The sequence below is a fragment of the Rhinopithecus bieti genome, unplaced genomic scaffold (assembly GCF_001698545.2).
Source record: "Rhinopithecus bieti isolate Rb0 unplaced genomic scaffold, ASM169854v2 scaffold_35900, whole genome shotgun sequence".
Lineage (NCBI taxonomy): Eukaryota > Metazoa > Chordata > Mammalia > Primates > Cercopithecidae > Rhinopithecus > Rhinopithecus bieti.
In genome coordinates, this window is record NW_016815631.1 from 1065587 (window position 1) to 1078587 (window position 13001).

A 13001-nucleotide genomic window follows, 5' to 3' on the forward strand; every position below is an offset into this window, starting at 1 on the left:
TGACTGGCAGGTCTCCTCCCCCAAGTTAGAAGGAATTCCATCCACTCTCCAAAACTGCAAAGGCCAAAAATGTCTAGTCTAATAGTTCTGAAATCCCCGAGACAGGAGAGAGCCCAGTGGGGGATGGCGAGTGGGGGAAGGGGAGAAAGACCGGTAGGAGACTAAAGAACAAAAGAAGAAATCCAAGAAAGGGGAAAGGAACGCGGAGACCCTGGCGGTCTGGGAGGCAGGGGTGGGGAGAGACAGAAAGTGAGAGAGCACGACCCCGGGAGGAGAGCGTGGAGCAGGGCAGGGCCAGGCGTGCCGCACCATGGCGCACCATGGACAGGGCTCCGCGCGGTGGCCCACACCCGTCTAGGAGGTGGCGGGAGAAAGCGCGAGAGACTGCGGGCGCCAGCCCCGTCCCGTCCCCGCCCCAGCAGCACTCACCCCCCGGCGGGCCGGAGCGCACCTGGCCCTGACCCGTGAAGACCACGGAGCAGGGCAATCCACACCACCTGTCTCCACCCCCGGAGCAGACACTTCCGAGCTGCGTCCGCACTTTTCGGGGCTGCCAGCTGGCAGTAGACCACCCCTCCCCCTGCCCCGAGGGCGATACCACGGGGCCCCTCCGCGGATTTTCCTGCCCCGCGGCGAGGGCGGGCACACCCCTTTCTCGCAGCCTTCTAGGGACCCCACGGCAGGCGGAGACTGACTTGGGACCAGGGCACTGCGCCCGCCCAGCTAGAGGGTCCCGGCCGAAGCTGTGCGAAGTGGCCTCCAGGCCTGGGCTGGCTGGTCAGGAGGAGCCTAGGGGCATCCTCGGGTTGGAGGCGGCGGAAAGTTGGGCAGCCGCTGGGCTGGGAACCCGCGGAGCGCAGCGGCGAGGGAACCTGCGCCCGGACTGGAGCAGGTGCTTCCTGCAGCGGAGGAGCCTCTTAGTAGAGATTAAATGAAAAGGCTCGCTGGCGCTCTCCCGAGGGTATGAAAAGTACGGAAGGCTCCCGGCGAAGGCGCCCCCGGGGCGCGTGTAAGGCACAGGCAGCCGGACAGATAGAGAGAGGAGCAGCCGCGTAACGGAACTTCTCGCCCGAGGGGGAAAATAGGTGTGAGAGACCAGACTGGGTCTGGAGGCAGGCGCGGACCGGCAGAGACTCCTCCCGGAAAGAGGGCCAGATTTTCTTTCCAGGTGGAACCGACACAGAATATTGTGAGGGCAAGAGAAGAAAAGGAGGCAACTCCGGACTGGGATAAAGACAATAGGACAGTGGAGCCCTTGGGCACCGGGAGGCGCACGGGTGCAGGGTGGGGTAAGGTGGAGGCAAGTCCCGAAACTAAGACACCAGAGTGAGAATTCCTACTGTAAACTCGCGACCCATCCCTACAGAAATAAACAACAACAATAAAAAAAAATGGAGCAAAGTACTATGCGAGGGGCGAAAGGCACAGAAAACTGCAAAACCTGGGAGTTACCCTGCCTCACCCTTCTGCTTCCTGGGGACACCCCCTCCGAGCTTGCTCGGCCCCGAAGAAGGAGCAGAGGGGACCCGCAATCGCGCCCCTAGAGCCCCGTCAGGAAACGCGCGAGAGACCTTCTGGCCCCGGCAACCCTGCCCCGGCGCCCAGACGGAGCCTGATGCCTGCGCAGCTCCCGGCCGCGCGCCGCGGCGCGGCACCTCCCTTCCCGGGTGCCGCAGCCCGGCCCCGCACCGGCGGGGGAACCAAAGGGACCCGGCGCCGCCCGCGCCACCCACCCGTGGCCGGCCTGCGGGGACTGCCGCGTACCTTGAAGCAGGGCCGGCCAGCAGCGGCAGCAGGGTCCGCAGCGCTCCCCGCCTATCCGGCACATGGAGGCGGAGAGGCCGAGCGAGGAGGAGCCGGATGGCGGCGCGGGGCGGAGGCAGCGGCCCCCAGCACCAACAGCGGCGCGGAGAACAGCTCCAAGCAGTTCCACCCCTTCCTTCCCTCCCTCCCCCTCCCACCCCTTCTTCGCTGCTCTCCGCTCCCCGCCAAATGAGAGCGAGCTGATGACAATAGCGGAGCCGCGGAGTCGCGGGACTCGCACCAGGGAAGTAATAAACAGACTAGAGATCAAGAGCTGGGGAGGGGGGGACGGGGGAGCAGGGCGGGCGAGGGTGTGGAGTGTGAGCGTCTGTGTGTGGTGTGTGTGGCGTGTGTGGTGTGTCTGGAGGCGGCCGCTGTGGCAGCGCAGGCGAGCTCGGCTCCGGCCCGGAGCGCAGCGGAAGCCGGCGAGGGATGCAGTGGCGGGGACCTTGGCGGTGGGAGATGCGGAGGTGGAGTGGATCGGAGGGCGTTTTCAGAGGCTCCGCCACGCTAGGTTCGGGGCTCGTGGTTTTGCTTCCTCGGGTCCCGCTCCAGGGCCGTCTCGGGCCGCGACGAAGACGCAGAGCAGCGCCCGCGGAGGGCCCGCTCCGGGCCGTGCGCTGCTGCACCACAAAAGAGCAAGCAGTCCCGCCACCTGGTGCCCAGCTGCCGGAGGGGCCGAAGGCCGCTTCTTGCGTTCCTCTTTCCGGTGCCCTGGCGAGTTGAGACTGTTCTCCGGCCTCGGCCGCAAGGGGTGAGGGAGGGGCCGGCGCGGCCGCTCCCGCCGCGGCTCCGTCCCGCGCGCTGCCGCCGCAGCCGCCCTGCTGCCCCGCGCACGGACCGCCCGCCGGTCCTCGCCCTGCTGCCGCTCCTAGCGCGCGGCCGCTCCGTCGCGACCGCCACCCCGCTCGGCCTCGCTTTGCGGCGACCTGATGGGCGAGCTGCCGCCGCTCTCCCCGCGCTCCGCCGCACGGCGCTGCCTGGCTGCGCGGGCCCGCTCCCCTCTTCCTATCCCTCCCGCCGCCGCGCCGCCAACGCCGCCCTCGCCCCGCCTCCCTTCCTCCGCCGAGCTCGTGTCGTGGCCAATCGGAGGCCACCAAGCTGCGGCTGTAGCCGGCCGGATCCGCGGCAGCAGCCCGCCCCCGCCCCGCCGAAGCGCCCCGTATTTTGCTGCAGCCCGCGGGGGGTCGCCGGAGGGAAGCCTGGGGTGCGCCGAGCACCGCCCCGGCAGGTGGAGGGGCTGCGGGAAATAAAATAACTTGGGCAGGAACTTGATTGGTAGCAGGTTCATCTTTGGTCCGCGGTGGGGAATCTAATGGAGATGAGGAATGGTGAGGGGGGGGGGGTGCTTCCTTGGGAGCCTAACGCACGCTTCTTTATTTTGTCGTTCTTGGAGATGGGTAATCTTTCCTGGTAGGGGCAGACACAGCAAACTAAGGACGCAGGCCACGCTCATCCTAGCTATTGTTGTCTGAGGCGCTCGCCGGGAGCCACCTGCGGGCGGGGGAGGGCGGAGGCCAGGGCTTCTCTCTGGAGCTCGCACCTCCAGCTCCCACCCTTGCGGGTGTACTGGAACAGCCCAAGTTTTTGTGTTCTTGGTTTGTTTTCTTTTGTCCCCGCTGGGAGTTTGAGAGTGCATGTTTGTTATTTTATTTGAAATTTCACGTTTTCTATTACTACCCGTTAGTGGTACTGTTCACATTTGCGGCCAACAGTTTCAGGGTACTTTTATCCCCTCCTACCACCCCCAACAGCAATTAAAAAAAAAAAGGAGAAACTAAAAGCCGGAACTCGTGAAAACAGGATTATCTAAAAGATAAAATGACTGATACAGAATTCTCACCGTGTAAAGGGTTTCTGCTGGCTTCCTTTAAGGCATGAACTTGGAGTGAAACACAGTGAGAGACTTTACAAGTTTGAGTCACAAGCATTTGTGGAATGGAGCGGGGGATGGGGAGTTTTTGTTTTTTTTTTTGTTTTTTCTAATTCTGGTGAGGTAATAAATTGTCCGGAACCTTTTAAAAAAAAGGTTTACAAGTAAGTAGAAATACCCGTTTTATCTAAGCTTTTCAACACTTGGGAGGTGGCTGAAGTTCATTGCAGTTAATGAATATTTTTTGTCTTGCTTGTTTTTCTGCTTTGGGTGACTGAAGTATTAACATTATTTGAGTTTCAAGATACCGATCATTTAAGAATTTGATGATGAACCTTTAAAAATCAGCTACTAATTTCTTGACATAACTGATGCAGCTTTTAATAATGTACTATTGCTGGCTAGGCTTTTAAAAATTTAATATTCATAGGGAGGCTTATTCAATTTTAATTAAAACATAATATTGTAAGTTTTTTATGAAACAAAATTTTTCCTGGATTTTCTTTCTTCTCAATAAGAAAGGTTATGCTAATTAAATTTAAAAGATGAGATGAAACACTTAGCTAATATAGTAATCAGAACTGCTTGTTCTTACCCTTTCTCTTTTTTTTGCTAGATATTATTGTTATACTATTGCTAATCAGCCTAAAAGTTATCTTTGCAATAGAGTATTTATAAATTATGCTTTCTGGGAGTCATGCAAAATAATAGTAAAAATTCAGGTGAAGTATGGGGATATGTTTGTTGTATTCCAGTGTGAGATGTAGAGATCTCATCTCCATGGCTGAGATTTAAGCTTCGACCCTCGACGTGGGGCTTTGATTGCATCCTCATCACTCCTAGCAGTACCCATTGATGTTTATTACCATTGTGATTAATTTAAAGGTAGAACAAATTTCAGCATGAGTAACTCTTTCTTGTTAGTAGTATTTACTTGAAGCTTTAAACATCATGTCCCTTATAAATCAAACGCTTATGATTTCAAATTCTCCTTTGGAATGGCTATCAGTCAAGGAATTCTCTGATTCCAACAGTTTTTGATCCTTTAGGTAAGCACTTGCAGCATTTTTTAAAAGTTCAATTTGCATGCCTCTCACTCCTCAGTGGTTGTGAATTATTTTAGAATCTTGCCTCATTTTAAGTTGATCACCTGGTCAGCCAAATTTTGCTAGTAATAATAGGCCTCTGATTACAAGAAGGAATAGTCTAGTCTAAAATCATGCTGTTGGAGACTTTGTGCATCCATTTGATGTTAATGAAAGTAGATCTAGTGTTGACTATGATATCCAAACACAGCTTTATCTCAGTAATACCATACCTAAGATTAGCTAATGGGGCCATTCATTGTCCTGGGCAGGTGATGACCAAACTCACAGATTTTTAGCCCCTGCTCAAAGCATTACTTGTCTGAAGACTGGTTTTCCGTCAGCCTATAGAACTCCAGGGATGTAGGGGATTGTCAGTGACCCATAGAAGCAACCAGGAGGTATTAGGTGTTGGATGATTGGAGACAAGAAACAAATATATAATAATATAAAACATGACTGCATTCACACATAAAAAATCAACCTAATCTTTCATTTCCGACCTATGGAGTGATGCCTGTTTACTACAAGAGGTCTGCAGAGCATTATGGAAAGACTGATTAAATGATGTACTCTGAGCACATGACCAGTTTTTATATGTATGTAGAGGTCACGATGATTCTAAGCATTCATTTTATATGTGTGTAGTTTTATATGTATGTAGAGGTCATGATTTTTTTTCTAAGCATTCATTTCGAAAATCGTAATAATTTTTGTTCTGGTGTGTTTTGTCAGACAGGAGATGCTAAATGTATAAATTCACCATGTGGGTGTTTGTGTACAAGGGTTCTTGCTTTGGACATAAATGGTCAACAGTAGTAGTCTAATCTGGAGCCTCCTCTCCCCCACCTCCCCTTCCCTATCCGCTGTAGATATACACCTCAAAGACAGGCTCCACACTTGTCTTTGTTTCTGACACCTAGTGCAGTGTCCTTCCCAAATGTTGAATGAAGACCCCCTTCTCCACTCTTCCTCCTCTCCCCGTCTTCAGAGCAAACTAGGATTGTCCTTCTCTGTTAGAAAGTACCCCTCAAATTACATTTTCTCCATAATTATCTTTAGTGTACATTAAAGCTGACTTTCCCTGGGTAATAGCCCTTTCATAGAGTCATAGAATGTTCTAAACGAAACATTAAAGATGGTCTTTGCAACCCCCTCATTTTAGAGATGGGACACCCTGAGACTTAAAAAGGTACACAAGGCCACCAGCTGACAAGTAGGGAATGCAGAATGGGACCCAGGTTCCCTTACTCCCACTCTTACCTATGCTCTTTATCTTATTCTGGGAAGTTCCTTTAACACTGAAAAATTCAACTATATGGGATGAGAGGGAGATTTTCTTTTAAAGAAGAAAATATAATGATGCTAGGAATTTGTCTACTATTTTTCTCAAGTTTTTTGTTCTTCAAAGTATGTGTGAAATTGAGGACATTTATTTTCACTGCTGTCAGTTTTCATATGCTTTTCTTAGTGTGATCATCTTGTTTTATTTATTGTGATTTTGGTATTTAAAGATCCATATCTTTGATACAACCTGGCTGCTAAACACAAGCTAGCCGTTCATCTGTTGCTCGGAGAAGTAGTGATCTGATCTAATATTAGAAAAAAACCTGGCTACTTAAAAAAAAATCTACTCTTGTTTGAAGATATTATTTACCTATTGTTTTTCAATATTTGAAAATTAAAATCAACATCTTCATGGAAAATATAACCAAAAAAGTAACTTGAAGTAAGTTATAAAGTTGTCAGATGAGCAACTCAACAGAAGTGAGTAATTCATAAGTAGGCCCTGAATTACAAGGAACCCCACCAAACAAACAGACAAACAAAAAACAGAAAGAAAAAGAATCCCATTCTGACTCTGGAAGCTAGAGAGGTATAGTATAATAAACAGATACGGCTATAAATTCAAGTAGACCTAGCTCTATGACCTTGAGTAAATTTCTTAACATTTCTAAGGCTCTTTTTTCTTATCTCGAAAATGCAGGTAATGACAGTATTTCTTTAAAAAGTCTGATAGGAACACAATAGAGCACAGTAGGGCCTTAGCATTTTATCTATAGTGTATTAGGTCTGCTGATTTCCACAGAGGGTTAAGAGCACAGTTACTTAAGAATCTGAGTGAACACCCTTTCACCTCTCCCAGTTGCTGTCTGCAATTAAAAAACGTGCTTTCAATCAAAATTTTATTTGGGAGGTTCAAATTTTACGAAACAACACAAAATTTCTAATGTAAAAAGTGATTGCTAAGTAAATAATCTACAGACTGGTAAAAGAGAAAATTTGGTGGCTTTGTAATGTTCAGAAAACAAGTCTAGACATAAAGTATTCACAGAAAACAGTATAATCACTATTAATGTATTGATTTGGTATAGGAGAATGAATTCATATTTGAATTATCTCATAAATTGAAAACACCAAGACCAGGACTAAAACTCCATTTTGCTTAGGACCTTTCTTTTGCTAACCTGACTTTTACGGTTTCTTGAACTGCTTTTTGCCTGTGTGCTCCCAGAGTCGGGTTTGCACAGTTGATTTCATGAGTCTTATTTAAAGATCAGCTATATTTGAGAAAATAAGATTTGCACAATATCCAAGAAATCTACCTTCTGCACCAGAAGCATGGATACTTACAGGGTAATACCAGCACTTTGGATCACTTAAAAGACAGAAAGCCTATTTCGTAAGATAAACAAATTTTGAGAAAATAAATCATGCTGAAGACTTTGGTAACTCTTAGTGGTGCCAAACTTTTGCCTTCATGTCCTTTTAAAAGGAAAGATCTGTCTTCAGGAGAGTTCTGAAACACAACTGTCAGTATTTAGAGGATAGTAAAACATATTTACTATCTGAACTTATATTTGATTGTGCCCTTTCCTCCAATGAAAATTGATGCGGTGGATAAAGTATTGGCTTGGGTTCAGGAGACCAGTTTTCTCTTCCCAGGTCTATGGCTGGCTGAATAATCTTATGTGTGACACTTAATTTCTTTAAATGTTTTCTAATCCATAGAGCAGAAATAATGCCACTATTCTCATAAGAATGCTGAGAGGACTAAGAAAACAATGTCGGTAAAATCTACTTAGTTCTTCATAGAGAGGTTCTACATAAGTACATGTTATTCTTTAAGGCTGTGGATTCAACTATAAGAGGAATGATTGGTGTCTAATGTTAAGTTACATTTTAATGATGTGGTATAATCAACAAGCCACCAAGTGCTTATTAAATTTTCTTTTCCCACTTATTCGTAAATTTTAAAAATAAGTTATCTTTCCCATTACAAAGGGAACATTCACAGATATTTGATAAAATTATATTGTTAAATGCATCATAAACATTCATAGATTATGCTTACCCATCCTTATATTCCAGTACCAGCTGGGCAGATACGGTCTGAGTTTCCTTTTAAACAGGGAATGTAAAATATCAACGATATTCCTATTTATTACAGAATTTACAATGTATGTCACTCTGACCCATTTTTTACATAGTAATTAGAAAGAGCTGAGTGATTATCACAGATAAGCATGATCTTTCTGGGAGGTCTATTATTTTGACTCATCCTTGAGAAAGGTTTTTCAAAGACACGCCTGCAAGAGATGGGGACAGTCTCATTTCGAAAGTATTTACTAGAGCCAATAATAAAAGTGCATTTGCATTCCAAGACTAATTTATCCAAGCCATGTGAAATTTCCAGCTCTTGCAGGCGAGGACACAGGCTGTCTCAAATTGAGGGAAGAGGGCTTTGAGGAGCCTGCCGGTCAGTGCCGTGAGGGAAAGGAGGCGAGAGACAGGGATAAAGGTCACAAGTGGACATCAGGAAGGACTAAAGCGCTTGAGGTTTGTGCTGTCTCAGCAGAAGGGGCTCATGATGTGGATACAGTGTGGACTATGGTCAAATGATAGGATCTGGGGAAGGCCATAATCATAGCAATTGCTCAATAAATATTTGCCCAGATTGAGGAGTGAGTCATAGAGGAAAATAAGACATGGGATTTGGAGGGAGGGTGGGGACAAGCCTTTTGGTATCCAGAACTGATAGGAGGCTCCACACAAAGGGAGCACCTGATATGTAACAGTTCATCCAGGCCAGTTCACCCTGTCCTAGCCCTAGATTTGCACAGTTCTTGATGAGGGAGAGCAGCTTCTCATGAGATGCTTGCTGGGGATGTGTGGGGTTATCCTCCGTTTTAAAATTGCTGCTTCAACACATGTGAAATACCTATTTATACTTCTTCTCAAGTTGTTTTTGTAAGGATGGAAATGATGTAAAATGGTTTTTGTACTTTACAGTCTTTTCCAGTCAAAAATAAGCACGATTTGACTGAAAATAAATGGATAGTATAAGCTTTAAGTGAAGAAGATGTAAGTTGACTTTCTTAATTTATTACCTCATTTTCTGAACCCCTGTTTTTTTGGATGCAGAACTTTCCAGAGTATTGATTTTAATTTTTTGATCTCTCTCACTTTTCTCTTCTGTCTTCCTCCCTCTTTCCCATCCTTCTCTCCCTTTCTCCTCTTCTTTCCCTTTTTCTCTTAAGAAAAAAAAAAAAAAAAACAAAATTGGAGTTTCTTTTATTTTTCCTTTCTGCTGAGATGATAATATTTTTGATTTCCAAGAGGTTTTAGTGTTCTCTGATTTATTTTTTATAAAACTTTGCTCTCATTTCATAAATGTAAGAGCTTCTCCCAACTCTACATATTGTTCCAAGTTTTCTTCTGCTTCTGCTTTATCTGTGTTTCTTCTCTCTTTCTCTCTTTTTTTTTTTTTTTTCAGTGTTTGTTTTTGTCTCATGTTTGAGGCTTTCTTGAGGAAGAGATTATGTAGTATGCAGAATTTCATTTAGTCCTACCAGGTTTTGATGAGGCACCCTACCCTGCCTCGTTTTTGCTTGAAGCAAGAGGTCACAGATTGTCCCTAAGGCTTCTTCCCAGGAACCTTCTCCTCCAAACTTCTTCTAACCACTGCCTTCTCCCATTCTGAGGAAACAGGTTGTTGTTCCCTCACTTACACCAGATACCTCATTCCTATCTGCACCCTGGGACTAGTTCCTGCCCTGTAAAGGTGTTTAAAGAACCTCCCCAGGTGAGACTGGCTGAAGTCACACTGTGCTCCGCTGGGGGCTTGGCCTTACTTATCTGTGACAAGATGTCACCTGTGATTTATTCCTTGATAAAAAGGGAAGCAGGAGCCCTAAGTGATTTTCTGGATGACGACTAATACTTTTCGTTTGTCTGGGTCGGTCATCTACCTCTTCCCAAGGATGAGATACACATCACTCTCATTGGAGGCTTTCGGTTTAGGACTCTTTTTGTGACATGGAAGTCACAAAAGTTAATGATGGGCCTCCCGTGCTTCATGTCCTGTGAGAAACAGTGTCATCTCCACCAATAACTTCACCCCAGATTATTTGTTTTGGCACCTATAGTTTTCACCTTAAAAAAAAAAACTTCTAAATGCTTTATCCTCAGCATAACATAATAACAGTTAAATGGGCTGGGTGCGGTGGCTCATGCCTGTAATCCCAGCACTTTGGGAGACTGAGATGGGTGGATCACGAGGTCAGGAGATCAAGACCATCCTGGCCAGCATGGTGAAACCCTGTCTCTGTTAAAAATACAAAAACTAGCTGGGTGTAGTGGTGTGTGCTGTAATGCCAGCTACTCAGGAGGCTGAGGCATGAGAATCACTTGAACCCAAGAGGCAGAGGTTGCAGTGAACCGAGATCACACCACTGCACTCCATAAGACTCTGTCTCAAAAAAACGAAACAAAACAAAAAAACAGATGAAATCAGATTTCCAAGGTTTTATGTGGAAGCAGTCCATGGAGGTACCTTCACCCTAATGTGTTCACTCCATTCACACTAATGGAATCATCCAGAGTGAAGTAGCCATTTCCATAATATGAAAAATTTTATGTGTTCAATAGATAATAAGAAATATAAATTTATAATATTGGTAGTCCAATCCTACTATTTATAGTAGATGGGATAGAAACACGTCAGTAACTAAAGTATTGAGTAGAATTATCTTCAATTTTGTTGTTGTTGTTGTTGTCATAATGTATTTGCTAACATGTCCTAGAAATAACATCTTTCATTTGGGAGGTGTACTTTATAAATATAAGTTGATCTATAAGTACTTTTATTATACTTTATCCCAAATATTGTGACATGTTCCTCTTAGGGAAGGTCATTGCTACTTTCCCCGCTAACACTTTTCCTGTTGAAAATCGTAATTTAATATTTAATTGCTCTTCACTCTCATTTAGTATAAATCTTCTGTTATTCATTTGAAGTCTTATGAGATTGAATGTTATCTTGCTATTCAGCGGTGTGCCATCACTTTCACCTTATAGGTATTTGTGAAGATTTTATTCACATAATGCTCTCAAGCTTGGAGTTGAAACACTAGGATTCATTCAATAGATGAGGGTATTAGGGTCCATTGAACAGCTGCATAGAAATCAGTCACCATTTCACCCGAAGTTACATCCAAATACCTAGTCTTATTAAATGCATCTGTACTGCTTAGAATATCCAGTTTTGCCTTACAGTAAAATTGGTTAGGTTTACCACCTACTAGTAACACATTTGTAAGTGAACCAGAGGAAAAAACCTACTTTTACTTACATAACAAATACCTTCCCTTAAAAAGAGGTAACATTTTAAAGATTGTATCCAAATTGGAGAACTTACCTGAGAATAACAAAAAAGTACAAGACCAATACAGACTCTTTTTCTTTTACCCTTAGCCATACAGAGGACAAGCTGGCTTTAGCGCAGCTGTGGCACAGACTACAGAGCGCATGAGAAAAAACGATGGGGCCACCAACAGTGTGGAAGGGAAGGAGCACTAAAGTGAGCAGGAGCATGGCCACATGGAGGCTCCAATGAGGTTTTTAAACTCTATGTGTCTGGCAAACGCTAGCAGTGAAGAGATGTTAAGGTCATGTATCTTCTCCTTGAAGAAAAGCAACATCCTAGGATCTCAATAAGCAAAAAATCCTTCGTTTGGTTCAAAAGATCCTAGAAAAGTTAACTCAAGATGCTGACTAAAAGATGTTCCCTGGTAGAACACGTTTTGTTTGTTTATGTTTAAGAATCACAAAGTCAATCCAGTTCCTTGCACTTTGCAAACCTCTGAGAGATCCCTTTGTACCCTCTAAGTCCTGCAGTTTGGATTACTGACAGCATCTCCTATAATCAATAGAGCATAATAGGATTATTACCAAAGGCAAAATAATATATTTGCTGTTTTTTAGTTTTTAAAAGCTAATATTTTAAAACTCTGGGTTTAATCATCTTTACCATCTAGGTAATAAAATACTTATGTGCCCCCACACATGTTTAAATAACCAATATCTTAATTAATATGTTTTCCAGGAATAAAATTCTTAAATCTTTATGCAAAGTTTTGAACATAAAAATATTTTGTATCCCTAGCTATTATTTTCTTAACTTCTGTTTTCATTTAGAAATGCTTACTTTTGACCACAATCTTCTTCACTAAACATTTTTCGTATTTGTCCTCCTTTGATTTGAAACCCTTAGCTAATATAATTTCTTAGCTCTCTTTGCTTGATGCAGTTTTTAAAAGGTCTATTTATTTTGAGTCAGCTTACAATGTCTTAAAAATAAGCAAGGAAAGAAAGGTAAGGAGGGAGTAGAGGGAAGGAAGAAACAAGAAATATTCAGTTATGAGCTGTTGACTTTTTCTATGCTCTGTTTAAATGTCTAATCTTAAAGAGGGTATGGTGGAATCCTGCTCTTTGAACCAGCCATTAGGAGGTGCTCACAGTTTAGAACAAACTCTTCAGACCTTTAAGACTTGTCTAGTTTTTCTGTTCTGTAGAACTTATCTTTAATTTTAGAAATTTTCTTTCACTTGAACATACCACTTGTAAAAATTGTCTAGCTGACAGCTCTGGGAACCAAAGTCATCCAATTAGTCCAAAAAACAAATGTTTTGTGGCATCTATCACCACAGAACACCAGTAGGCCCTCAGACAAACACATCAGGTTAAAAGAAAAGCATGTATTTGAGAAGGAAAGCCTTCTTGGGTATTTTGCTTTCAGAGAGAAATGGTTGATATTAATTGGTGTAAGGCAGTGGTCTTCAGGAAGTGTTTCCAAGGGCTATATCTGATTTTGTAAACTAAAAGGGCATATTTATATCCTGAAATATGCCTACAGGTGGAGGGTACTTTCTTTTTTTTTTTTTTTTTTTTTTTTTTTT